The sequence below is a fragment of the Babylonia areolata genome, chromosome 24, assembly GCF_041734735.1.
Source record: "Babylonia areolata isolate BAREFJ2019XMU chromosome 24, ASM4173473v1, whole genome shotgun sequence".
NCBI classification, from domain to species: Eukaryota; Metazoa; Mollusca; class Gastropoda; order Neogastropoda; family Buccinidae; genus Babylonia; species Babylonia areolata.
In genome coordinates this window covers 2,634,638-2,649,576 of record NC_134899.1, presented here as the reverse complement: position 1 = coordinate 2,649,576, position 14,939 = coordinate 2,634,638, and positions in this window count along the sequence as shown.

The window sequence follows — 14,939 nt, the reverse complement described above, 5'->3', positions numbered from 1 at the left end:
CACACACACACACACACACAGGGGGGAAAAAATCTCTTCAATAAAATACGTCCAATCATGTAAACGTTTTTCTTTGCACATATTTTGCTAATTATAGATTATGCATTCATGGAAATATGGGATAATTATAGGAATGCAAATTTAAAACTTATTCATTGTATGTGTGAAAGAGCCTTCAAAATAGTATTATTGAAGTCAGGCAAGCTCCCTGACTCATTTGGATTATAAACAACCTAACATATTATCATTCCACAATAGACTGTTCTTCAGCAAGGCTGCGTGCACAATTTTACATATGGAAATACTCCAAGAAGATTGCCGATGCTTTTAAGACTAATGACCATAGACACAGTCATATGTTATGTATACCCAGACCGATGAATAACCTTTACAAATCCGGTTTCCTGTACTCTGGCGGAAATTTGTGACCCAGGACTGACTATCAAGATTAGGTGTAAATGCTCATACAACTACTAAGAAGAAGAAGAAGAAGAATTATATAATCGTACACTCACTTTAAAAAATATTAAGAATAAAAACGTGTTAAAGAAAAATCTGAAGAACCATCTTATTGACTCTATAAAAGTTGAACAGTAATACTTATCTATGGCTATGAGCCTTCCACTTTATTTATTACTTGTGAAATGTTTATGTACACTCTCACTGGAAATGTGTTTGTGTTGTATGAAGGATGTGTAAACTGGGGTGAGGGTGGTGTTTAAGCATGTGTGTTTGCATATATATATATGTGTGTGTGTGTGTGTGTGTGTGTGTGTGTGTGTGTGTGTGTGTGTGTGTGTGTGTGTGTGTGTGTGTGTGTGTGAAACAAAAATTAATTATTTCACCATCATACGAATCTTGTATGTATTTCTGCCTTTTTTTTTCTTTTTCTTTTTCTTTTCTTTTTTTCTTTTCTTTTCTTTTTTTTTCTTTTTTTTTCTTTCTTTCTTTCAGATGGCTTGATGTGAAAAAGCAGGTATTACTTATTCAGTTACAATCGTGGAATGATAATTTGACTTTTTCACTTTGACTTTCACAGAGAGAGAGAGAGAGAGAGAGAGAGGGGGGGGGGTAACTAAACATCTCATGAGTCATCGTACATGCTGTTCTTTGTTGAAACAGAGGAAAACTAAACATGTGACGAGGCTTTGTGCAGGTTGGTGCCTCAAAGAGACAAGTGCTTCGCTTGTGATCAGGGAGGGCCAAAAACACGCTTCAAAAAAAGTTAAAGACCACTCCATGAAAGCATGTGTGTTTTGACCTTTTTAACAGAGATGCTTTGAATTATGCCTGCTGTGTACAGTCTGGCCACTGGCCTCTGGTATTGAGTGGTGCTCATGACAGTGGTGTGTACAGTCTGGCCACTGGCCTCTGGTATTGAGTGGTGGTCATGACAGTGGTGTGTACAGTCTGGCCACTGGCCTCTGGTATTGAGTGGTGCTCATGACAGTGGTGTACACAGTCTGGCCACTGGCCTCTGGTATTGAGTGGTGGTCATGACAGTGGTGTGTACAGTCTGGCCACTGGCCTCTGATATTGAGTGGTGGTCATGACAGTAGTGTACACAGTCTGGCCACTGGCCTCTGGTATTGAGTGGTGCTCATGACAGTAGTGTACACAGTCTGGCCACTGGCCTCTGGTATTGAGTGGTGGTCATGACAGTGGTGTACACAGTCTGACCACTGGCCTCTGGTATTGAGTGGTGCTCATGACAGTGGTGTGTACAGTCTGGCCACTGGCCTCTGGTATTGAGTGGTGCTCATGACAGTGGTGTGTACAGTCTGGCCACTGGCCTCTGGTATTGAGTGGTGGTCATGACAGTGGTGTGTACAGTCTGGCCACTGGCCTCTGGTATTGAGTGGTGCTCATGACAGTGGTGTGTACAGTCTGGCCACTGGCCTCTGGTATTGAGTGGTGCTCATGACAGTGGTGTGTACAGTCTGACCACTGGCCTCTGGTATTGAGTGGTGCTCATGACAGTGGTGTACACAGTCTGGCCACTGGCTTCTGGTATTGAGTGATGCTCATGACAGTGGTGTGTACAGTCTGGCCACTGGCCTCTGGTTTTGAGTGATGCTCATGACAGTGGTGTACACAGCGCTGTGTACAGTCTGGCCACTGGCCTCTGGTATTGAGTGGTGGTCATGACAGTGGTGTGTACAGTCTGGCCACTGGCCTCTGGTTTTGAGTGATGCTCATGACAGTGGTGTACACAGCGCTGTTCAGCAGCAGTTCAGCAGGTCCCCGAGAAGAAAGCTGTGCCATTGTCCATGTTGTCCTTAACTTTCTGTCATCTCTGTACTTGTTCCCCCTTGTCTCCCGTCAAGGATGGCGGGCCATGGGATACTGTATTACAACCATAACTGAACAGAACAAGGAGTCTGAAGAGTTATAGACTGGTTGGATACTGTAACTGCAACGATTATTAAACAAACAAAAAAAACAGTCTGTTGTTTTTCATTGCTAAGACGCATTTTTGTCCCATGTTTTCTTTTCTCCAAACTCAACTTGTGACCCCAGCTTCCTTTCTTCCAAACAGTAATGGAAGGAAAATATTTCATATAATTCATATAGTTCTTATTCTTACTTCTACCCTCCTCCCCATCCTCCTCCACCTCCTCCTCCTCGTTCTTCTTCTTCTTCTTCTTCTTCTTCTTCTTCTTTGTGCGGCAGAGAACTGCCAAATTCTTCCAGGTCTGCTTGCAACCTACCTACGGACAAAAAATACCAAATTATCAACCTACCTACCGATGTAATATGCCAAATTATCAACCTACCTACCGATGTAATATGCCAAATTATCAACCTACCTACCGATGTAATATGCCAAATTATCAACCTACCTACCGATGTAATATGCCAAATTATCAACCTACCTACTGATGTAATATGCCAAATTATCAACCTACCTACCGATGTAATATGCCAAATTATCAACCTACCTACTGATGTAATATGCCAAATTATCAACCTACCTACCTACCTACCGACTTTGCTGTCTACTTAACGTTATGTCATACAAAGTCATTAATCAATGTACCTACCTACCGAATTTACTGTCTACTTAACTTTGTATCAAACAAAATCATTAATCTTTCTACCTATCTACCTCCCACTTTGCAGTCTACTTAAAGTTATATCACAGCAAATTATTAATGTATCTACCTACCTACCTACCGACTTTGCAACCTTCTTAACTATATAAGTTTGCATTCTGACACTGAAGAATACCATCCTATCTATATATCCACCTGCATCTATACCTACCTACCTTTTTACCAACCTACCTTTTTCCTAGTTGATACAATAAAGTATTGCGCATCAATACGTATAAATAAAAACATCAAACAACTGAATCCATCGGTATATATGTGCGCGCGCGCACACACACACACACACACACACACACACACACACACACACACATACGCACACACACACACACACACACACAGAGAGCCCCCCTCTCCCCCCCCCTCCCCCCCCCCCCCCCACCACCACTCCCTTGCCGGGTACTGACCGTGTCGTTCCTCCAGACTGTCTGTCGGCACGTGAGCACCGTGTCCCAAGCTCCGGAGTCCAGCTGACAGCCGACAGAGGCCGGGTCGCCACTGGCCATGAAGTCCTCGTCACAGCTGACGTCACCCTTCAGGGACGATGACGTCACCTGCCACTGGCTGACACGTCCATCGGGGATGGCCGGAGCTTCCGACACTTTGCACTCTGCCACTGGGAAAAAGGTGACTGGCTTGATCCTGGTGGTAAAGGATGAAGTTAAAGCTCCCATAGCCTTACACGGCTCGGCATAGGAAGGCGGGGCCCAATCCTCTCCTTCCGCCGTTTTAGCCTTCCCCGACCGAAGTCAGGTAGCCATTCACACCTGGGTGGAGTGAGGAAAATCGGAGTGAAGTGCCTTTCCCAAGGACACACCACCGTGCCGAAACGGGACCTCGAGCCGTGACCACTGGTGATCACTGAATCAGGAGTCAACCGACTGTGCCACGGCGTTTCTCTGATAAAGGGAGGTTAGAAAGGGAATGACTCGTTTACGGGACAGTCTGGAGCTCATGAGTGCCTGAGTTTCAAAAAATAAGAGCGCGTGCACACACACACACACACACACACACACACACACACACACACACACCTAAAACGCACATGAGTACATGCGCGTGCTCATACACGATATACTCACACTTTCGTTCATGCCTACCAACAACGTTTCTTTATAGATAGATAGATAGATAGATAGATAGATAGATAGTATTTTGTTACTTTTTGACTCACTTGTGTAAACAAAGTGAGTCTGTGTGATAACCCAGTGCTCGGTTGTCTTTGTGTGTGTGTGTGTGCGTGCGTGCGTGCGTGTGTGTGTGTGTGTGTGTTAAACTTTAACAAATTCATTGTCTCTCGAAACACCTTATTTGCCAATACCAAATTTAGATTAAACATAGTGAATAAAATCTTTTCAGTCATACCAATGATAAGTTGTAAGTCTTCCGAGTTAAGTCGTTTTTTCCGGATCATGAACGGTTTATTTCTTTGAGGCTCTGAATCCAGAAAATGTATCGGGCTCTTCCCAGTATGTTGCCTGAATGTTTGTTGGGGCTTGCAGACGGCATGGCACGCATTTAAGAGAAAAGAAATACAATCTGGATAGAACACATAGAATGACACGAGTTACGCTATCGACGTGTTTACTGCATGTGAATACTTTGAAGTAGATACTGAATTGACTAGAATGAACTTTTTTTTTTTAATCGAATCGACGACACCTCTCAGTTTGGCAGGGTACACTGGTCTGCGCTTTTTTTCCTGGTCCTCAGCAGGTTCGAACCCGCGCCTCCAGGGTGGTCGCCACTTCAGGACTGAGTCGCCTTTTCTGGCAGACGTTTTAACCACTGAGCTATCGTACGCCTAGTTTCATTCCTCCTCGACCAGATCCAACTGGAACTCTTTTCTGCTGCTTCTGCCATTGCATTGAGAGCCCATGTTCTCTCTCTGCCAGAAATCGACAGCTGTTTCATGAGGCTGTAGGCAGATGCGTTCACAAACCCTCTTGCACCATTCTCTATGGCGAGGACTTTGGCTTGGAAGCCAGATTCTCTCAGGCTGCTGGCTTGACTAGCATACTTCTCGGTCTTGTAGATGTCGTATGGCACAGTGAGCTCAATCAGAATCGCTTGTTTCGTTGCCTTGGAGTGGAGTACTATGTCAGGTGTCATGCTGCTCTTGCTGATGATTTCCGGGTGCCTCTTCCTCTCTGGTAGGTCAACTGCGCATTCCTAATCTTCGGCACCATCAAGCAGCCCACGTTTCCATGCTGGACTGCCTTCTCGACTCTTTTATCATCCTCTTCCTTCTTGATCTCCTGTATGATCATGTCTCGTTTTGCTTTCCCGTTTGCCTTTCCCCTCTTCCATCTTTGTCGATCCCAGGCCCTGTTTGTTGGTTTGGGTGTGTCCTGTTATGTCCTTTGTCTTAAGGCTTTCTTTCGCGGCAATGACTGCCTCCCTGACGTTCCATTTTCTGCCAGTCTTCAGCTTGGGTTGGTTGGATCTCACAACACTGTATCCTGAGTCTCCGAGCATGCTGAGAAGTCTTGCTCTTGCTTTCCCTACCTTGTATTCTTCGACAAGGAATTTCAGCCTCGGCTTTGTTTGGCGACAGTAGAGTGCCACGTCAGTGAGACCAGGTGGGACACCAAGCCATTTGCGTGTGTACTTGTTGATGTTTGCCTCAATCGACTCGACTGTGCTACAGCTGATATCATATATCAGGAGAGGCCACAGGGGCTTTGGTATCAGCATGGACTGTAGGCACCACACTTTGTATTTGCCAGGAAGGCCACACTGGTCTATGATGTGCAGGCCTTCTTCTGCTGTCTGCTTCGTTCCTTTCCTCTTTTTGTGTCTTTCAGGGACTCATCATACCATCTTCCAAGGCTCTTCATACCATCTTCCAAGGCTCTTAACTGGTTCATCTGACACCGTTGGAATGGCTTGGTTGGCTACAATGAATGTAGCTGTTTCAACTACCTTTTCTTTACGCAGTGAGAGGCTCCGTGATTTCTTTGGTTTGAGGTTCATCCTGGCTGAGGCAACTAGCTCGTCCAGCCGCTTCAATATTTCACGGGTGCCATCCTCTTTTGTTGAAAGGACTGTTGTGTCATCCATGTAGGCTTTCAAAGGAGGTATCTGGTATCTGTCACCGATCCGTTCCCTTCATTGAGGCCAGCACGAGCAGGATTGGAGAAATTACACAGCCCATGACTATGCCCACTTCCAGATTGATCCAATCTGTTGTGTGTTCCTTGGTGGTGAACCGCATTGAGAAGCCATGGAAGTACTTCTTCAGCATTTTCCTGATTTACCATGTCCCAGTGACGTGTTTCGGGGTCACCTCGCAGCACGGACCAGTAGCCGTATCAAACAGCTCACTTGTCAGCCTGACATAGGTGTGTAGACAACATTCACCTGGTCAGTTCCTTGTCAGCCTGACATAGGTGTGTAGAAGACATTCACCTGGTCAGGGCCTTGTCAGCCTGACATAGGTGTGTAGAAGACATTCACCTGGTCAGGGCCGTGCCAGCCTGACATAGGTGTGTAGAAGACATTCACCTGGTCAGGGCCTTGTCAGCCTGACATAGGTGTGTAGAAGACATTCACCTGGTCAGGGCCTTGCCAGCCTGACATAGGTGTGTAGAAAACATTCACCTGGTCAGGGCCTTGCCAGCCTGACATAGGTGTGTAGACAACATTCACCTGGTCAGGGCCTTGTCAGCCTGACATAGGTGTGTAGACAACATTCACCTGGTCAGTTCCTTGTCAGCCTGACATAGGTGTGTAGAAGACATTCACCTGGTCAGGGCCTTGTCAGCCTGACATAGGTGTGTAGAAGACATTCACCTGGTCAGGGCCTTGCCAGCCTGACATAGGTGTGTAGAAGACATTCACCTGGTCAGGGCCTTGTCAGCCTGACATAGGTGTGTAGAAGACATTCACCTGGTCAGGGCCTTGCCAGCCTGACAGGTGTGTAGAAAACATTCACCTGGTCAGGGCCTTGTCAGCCTGACAGGTGTGTAGAAAACATTCACCTGGTCAGGGCCGTGCCAGCCTGACATAGGTGTGTAGACAACATTCACCTGGTCAGGGCCGTGCCAGCCTGACATAGGTGTGTAGAAGACATTCACCTGGTCAGGGCCGTGCCAGCCTGACATAGGTGTGTAGAAGACATTCACCTGGTCAGGGCCGTGCCAGCCTGACATAGGTGTGTAGAAGACATTCACCTGGTCAGGGCCGTGCCAGCCTGACATAGGTGTGTAGAAAACATTCACCTGGTCAGGGCCTTGTCAGCCTGACAGGTGTGTAGACAACATTCACCTGGTCAGGGCCTTGCCAGCCTGACATAGGTGTGTAGACAACATTCACCTGGTCAGGGCCTTGTCAGCCTGACATAGGTGTGTAGACAACATTCACCTGGTCAGGGCCTTGTCAGCCTGACAGGTGTGTAGAAAACATTCACCTGGACAGGGCCTTGTCAGCCTGACATAGGTGTGTAGACAACATTCACCTGGTCAGGGCCTTGCCAGCCTGACAGGTGTGTAGAAAACATTCACCTGGACAGGGCCTTGCCAGCCTGACATAGGTGTGTAGACAACATTCACCTGGTCAGGGCCTTGTCAGCCTGACATAGGTGTGTAGACAACATTCACCTGGTCAGGGCCTTGCCAGCCTGACAGGTGTGTAGACAACATTCACCTGGTCAGGGCCTTGTCAGCCTGACATAGGTGTGTAGACAACATTCACCTGGTCAGGGCCTTGCCAGCCTGACAGGTGTGTAGAAAACATTCACCTGGACAGGGCCTTGCCAGCCTGACAGGTGTGTAGAAAACATTCACCAAAGTGAAACTTGCCAGCCTGACATAGGTGTGTAGAAAACATTCACCAAAATGAAACGAAATGACGGGTGCAATAGCCGAGAGGTTAAAGTGTTGGACTTTAGATATGAGGGACCCGGGTTCGAGTCTCGACCTGCTGCTGCCTGAACCCCCTTCGTGTGTATACGCACGCAGAACATCAAAAACGCACATTAAAGATCCTGTAATCCATGTCAGCGTTCGGTGGGTTATGGAAACAAGAACATACCAAGCATGCACACCCCCGAAAACGGAGTATTGCTGCCTACATGTCAGGGTAAAAACGGTCATACATGTAAAAGCCCATTCGTGTGTATACGAACGAACGTGGGAGTTGCAGCCCACGAACGAAGAAGAAACGAAATAAATAAAGGAAATAGAAAGCGATAAATACGTCAGAATGAGATAGACAAATAACAAAGGTAAACAGAAAGTTAGTGACCGAAATAAAATCCCAACCAAAATGATGTACGTTATCTGGAGAGAAACCATGCTCTTAATAATAATAATAATAATGGTATTTATATAGCGCTGGATCTTGTGCAGAGACAATTCAAAGCGCTTTCGCACCAGTCATTCACACGCATGCATAACTGTAATACTGTAGAAACTAAAGACAAGGAAGGGCAGGCAAGGGAGGCTATTTTGGGAAGAGGTGGGTTTTAAGGCCAGACTTGAAAGAGCTGAGTGTGGAGACTTGACGAAGCGAAAATGGAAGTTCATTCCAATCGCAAGGTCCAGAAACAGAGAAAGAACGGCGGCCAACAGTCGAGTGTTTGAATCTGGGTATGCGTAAACAGAGTGGATCCGAGGCCGATCGTAGTGAGCGAGATGGAGTGTAGAGGTGAAGGCAGCCGCAGAGATAGGAAGGGGCAGTTTTGTGAATGCATCTATAACATAGATGCTTACTAATGCTTTTGCTTACTAATGGCGACACATGCTTCTTGTGAAGAGATTGTTGAACTGAAGAACACTCACTGGCAAATGAAGGCACTTTCTATTTCCCGTTCTGCGTTTGAGTAGATGTGACACTGAAAGCATTTGTTTGATTCCAAGACAGTTTTATTTTGCGAGTTGTTTATGTTTGAGAAGGTATGTGTGTGAAAGCATTTTTATGCTAAAACAGGCAAGGGAGTCTTAAAATCTTGTATTTTTGTTAACTGTTACATAGCATTTTCAAAACCGGATTCAGTCGTTATGATAAAACATTAAGTAATCTTTTTGTCGGTTGGTGCATTTACAGCGAGAGGCGACAAGAATCACATCAGAAAACAAGTCTAATCAAACCATGAAAGCAAGGCAAATCAATGCAAAGCAATGCAAAGCAAGGCAAATCAATGCAAAGCAAGGCAAAGCAATGCAAAGCAATGCAAGGCAAAGCAAGGCAAATCAATGCAAAGCAAGGCAAAGCAATGCAAGGCAAAGCAAGGCAAATCAATACAAAGCAATGCAAAGCAAGGTAAATCAATGCAAAGCAATGCAAAGCAAGGCAAAGCAATGCAAAGCAATGCAAATCGAGGCAAAGCAAGGCAAGAAGTATGTTTTCCATACCCTGCAATGGGGGTGAAACAATACGCATACACATCAAAACACACGCCATATAATTTTTTTAAAGTGATGTCAATAACAAACAAGAAGCTAACTCTAGCAAACAAGCAATTGCAAATCAAAAGTCAGTTCTCTTGAGCAATTCAATGACAACGCAAACAAACATACACAAATCAACATAAGAACACGTAATTTTACATAGTATGATTACAACATTTTTGCCCATTTTCTTTCTTCGTTGGCGTTTCCTTTCGTATGTTCCCCACGTTTCAGTGACAGTGTTGCTGAGATCGATATTGAATGAAAGAATATAGACATGGTTTTGCTTGTTCTGTCGTTGTTGTGTATTAGTTTGATCATTTTAATTCACTCTGTGCACAAAAAGAAACCGAAACCAGATATTCACAAAATTTACCCGAACATACTAGACACAATGTAGTTTATGTCTGATAGGAAAGGAAAGAGAGAGACAGAGACACAGAGAGACACAGAGAGAGAAAGATGGCATACAAACACTGTAGATGTAAGAGACAGTCTTTCACGCAACCATAAATGTCTTATTACAAAATAGACCCACTACTGGTGGTTAAGTAAAACCTTTACCAGTAACAATAAAGAGATAAAGAATATTGGTATTACCGGACAGTTTCGCCTTTCTCCATGTTAATTCATTTAAAAAATGTTTTAAAACAGGCTTGACCAGCATGTTGGGTTTATGTGCGGTGAGGAACCTGTTGTTGTCGGGGCTTTGAGCAGAAGTGGTGAGGCGTTTCCCCTTCGCTTCCAGTTCTGGACCTTTAGGAAAGGTAAATTCGTCGAATGTGTCTAATTCTGATGCCATGGTGATGATGGAATGATGGCTGTAGGGATTATAGTAATGGTACTACGATATTGATGACAATGATGATATATAGAAAATAACAAAAACAAAATGATAAAACAAATGATGATGAGGAAGAGGAGGAGGAGAAGAAGGTCGTCCCTTGCACAGCATCATTACCACTGTTGAAGATGAAGACGTCCAGAGGCGGTCCTTCATCTCCTGCAGTGAACTGGCGGTGTGCGGGATGGAGGTAGCACATGCTGGACGCAGAATCAAAGGCTGCAGACCCACAGCCCTCCATCACCAGACACTGCATCACGCAGTGGGTTTTGGACACTGCCGGACTGGTCAGTGAGGAGTTGACCGCACAGTTGGCCGTGGCCTTCCACAGGGAGGAGAAGAAGGGCACGACAGCCATGACGTATGGAAGGACTGAGGAGAGGAGAAGGCAGGTGGCGAGGGGGGAGCGGGGCCGTGCCATGACTGAACCAACCACTGCTGCTGCTGCTGCCTCTCTGCGCCTGGCTTCTCGCCCTGTGCTGTCTGCAACCCCGGGCCTCCCGTGCTGGGTTATACCGCGTGCTGTGTGCTGCATTCAGCTCTATATACTCTTCCACATTTTCAAAGTGAGGAAATCACGTGCGCGCGAACCTATACACACACTCAGCTATATATGCATATATATAGACACATATATATATATATATATGTATGTGTGTGTGTGTGCGTGTGTGTATCTATACATATGTATCTATATATATATATATATATATATATATATATATATATATATATATATATATATATACATAGTACTAGTTCTAGCTATAGTTACAATAGCCTTGCATTCTCTCTCTCTCTCTCTCTCTCTCTCTCTCTCGCTCTCGCTCTCTCTCTCTTTCTCTCCACACACACACACACACACACACACACACACACACACACACACACACATTCGCAGAAGGACACTATTTCCGTGATTAAAAACACAGACAGCACGGTCTGAGAACAGTTTGAAACTCAGTGGCAGGCAGAATCTTGCAACACATAATTATCAAAGAACGCGTCATTCACATGATGTTTGGTGCGCAAGACATCAATACACTATCATATCACCTTGCAATGTTCTTCATGAATGTGTTTACACATAATTGTATGTACCCGTATAGCTGGTTGGAAGCCAGTACAAGGGCACCTGTGGGTGGGCGTCCATGTTCGGGTGTCGCATGTATGTGATGTATGCATTAGAATACAACAGTAAACTGAGTGCCTGAATGAATAAAACGTTGTCAAAAGATTTCTGTCACAGTATGTTTCATACGTGAGAGACACGGACCGACCGACAGACAGACAGACAGACAGACAGACAGACAGACATGCCGAGACGAGACATAAGGAGATGGGGAAGAAAAAGACCAAAAGAGTGTTCACGTGATTTGTGGTGCAATCATTTCAATATCAGAATTTTACTGTTCACGTGATTTGTGGTGCAATCATTTCAATATCAGAATTTTACTGTTCACATGATTTATGATGCAGTCATTTCAATATCGAATTTCTTTTTAATGATCGTATATTCGCATGTGATCAACATGGTCTCATTACACATGCACACAATGCGCGTATACACTCTCTCTCTCTCTCTCTCTCTCTCTCTCTCTCTCTCTCTCTCTCTATGTTGTGCACGTACGCGCGCACTGCTGTATAATTTATGCCCGAGCTGTTCTTAACGTTTTTGAAGAGTATATCCTTTGCCGAGAGGTCACAAAGTTTGGTTGGTTGGTTGGTTGTTCTCATGTGTTTGTCTCTGTTACGTTTTTATCACTCGCTTGTGTTCTTTTAACTTGTCCACCCCTCCCCACCCACAACCTCACTATACGTTTTGATATTTTCCACCTCGTCTGATGCAACTAAAAGACAGCATAGTGTAGGATGACTGGTTTTAACATCGGGTAAACAACACACAGTGTAGAAAGACTGGTTTTAATATCGGGTAAACAACATACAGTGTAGAAAGACTGGTTTTAACATCGGGTAAACAACATACAGTGTAAAATGACTCTTTTTAACATCGGGTAAACAACCTACAGTGTAGAATGACTCTTTTTAACATCGGGTAAACAACATACAGTGTAGAATGACTCTTTTTAACATCGGGTAAACAACATACAGTGTAAAATGACTCTTTTTAACATCGGGTAAACAACTTACAGTGTAGAATGACTGGTTTTAACATCGGGTAAACAACCTACAGTGTAGAATGACTGGTTTTAACATCGGGTAAACAACATACAGTGTAGAATGACTGGTTTTAACATCGGGTAAACAACATACAGTGTAGAATGACTGGTTTTAACATCGGGTAAACAACATACAGTGTAGAATGACTGGTTTTAACATCGAATAAACAACGTACAGTGTAAAATGACTCTTTTTAACATCGGGTAAACAACATACAGTGTAGAATGACTCTTTTTAACATCGGGTAAACAACCTACAGTGTAGAATGACTGGTTTTAACATCGGACAAACACTCTACAGTGCAGAATGACTGGTTTTAACATCGGATAAACAACATACAGTGTAGAACGACTGGTTTTAACATCAGGTAAACAAACTACAGTGTAGAATGAATAGTTTTAACATCGGGTAAACAACCTACAGTGTAGAATGACTTTTTAACATCGGGTAAACACTACAGTGTTGGAATGAGGGTTTAACATGGGTAAATACATACAGTGTATAATGTGGGTTTTAACATAGGTAAACAACCTACAGTGTAGAATGACTGGTTTTACATCAGGTAACAAACCTACAGTGTAGAATGTCTGGCTTACCATCGGGTAAACAACTACTGTGTAGACTGACTGGCTTTACATTCCAGTTAAACAACCGTACAGTGTAAAATGACTCTTTTTAAACTCGGGTAAACAACCCTCAGTGTAGAATGACTGGTTTAACATGATAAACTAATACAGGGTGAACGATGGTTTTGACACTCAGGGTAAACAACTACATGTGTAGAATGACTGGTTTTAACATCGGGTAAACAACCTACAGTGTAGAATGACTGGTTTTAACATCGGGTAAACAACCTACAGTGTAGAATGACTGGTTTTAACATCGGGTAAACAACCTACAGTGTAGAATGACTGGTTTTAACATCGGGTAAACAACCTACAGTGTAGAATGACTCTTTTTAACATCGGGTAAACAACCTACAGTGTAGAATGACTGGTTTTAACATCAGATAACTGTATAGCTATCCGCTGCTTCGCTTTGCAAAAAAATGTGTCTACTGGTCAGTTGACTGAATAATAAGGAAACTAACAACTACAACTACGGTGACGACGACGACGATAATGATGATGATGATGATGATGTTGCTGTTCTTTCTGTTGTTGTCATTATTGTTGTCTTCTCACTTTTGTCGGGGTTGTCTTCTAACTTTTATCATGGTTGTCTTCTCACATTTGTCATGGTTCCTTTCGATGCTCATGTTGTTCTTTTTCTGTCTTCTCACTTTCGTCATTGTCGCGGTCTTCTCACTTTCGTCATTGTCGCGGTCTTCTCACTTTCGTCATTGTCGCGGTCTTCTCTCTTTCGTCATTGTCGTGGTCTTCTCACTTTCGTCATTGTTGCTATCTTCTCGTCTTCTGACTTTTCATGTCTTCTCATTTTTGTCATGATTATTTTCCTCTTAATTTTGTCATAGGTGCTGTTTTCTCACTTTTGTCATCGTTGTTGTCTTCTCATTATTTTGTCATGGTTGCTGTCGATGGTTCTGTTGTGCGCAGCATACAACAGAAGGTCGGGTGATGGGTGTTTTGTTTGTTGGAGCAGGTCGCTAACGTCTGACAGTCCAACCACCTCTACCCCGACATCCTTTCAACCAACAGGGAAGTTTGCTTTTTCAAGTGTGCTTCGGCATCTGAGTGAGTGTAAACTCGCGTTCCCCGTTTTGGGAGAAATGCCCTTTCTTTGAAGAGGAGCGGTGTCACGAGTGTGCGTGTTGTGTGGTGTGTGGTGTGGTGTGGTGGTGGTGGTGGTGGTGGTGTGTGTGTGTGTGTGTGTGTGTGTGTGTGTGGTGTAGTGTGTGTGGTGTGGTGTGTCTGGTGTTGTGTGTGCGTGTGTGTGTGTGTGTGTGTGTGTGCATGTGTGTGTGTGTGTGTATGTATGTGTGGTGTGGTATGGTGTGTGTGTGTGTGTGTGTGTGTGTGTGTGTGTGTGTGGTGTGTGTGGTGTGGTATGGGGTGTGTGTGTGTGTGTGTATGGTGTGGTGTGTGTGTGTGTGTGGTGTCGTGTGGTGTGTGTGTGTGTGTGTGTTTGCGCGCGCGCGCACGCGCGTGTGTGTGTGTGTGTTGTGTGTTTGTCTGTGTGTGTGTGTGTGGTGTGTGTGTGTATGTGACAGACAGATAGACAGACAGACAGAGAAAGACCATGTGTGTGCGTGTTGTTTGGATTTGACGCGTTTTCACTTTGAGTGATATTAGGTGTGTAATATGTGTGTGTGTGTGTGTGTGTGTGTGTGTGTGTGTTGCTAATGATGTCCTGATTTCATCTGGTGGGTACACTTGTCCTTCCACAGCTCCCACGGAGACCAGACTCCGTTGTGGTCAAGAGGCCAGTCAGTGGCCCGGTGGTCACCTG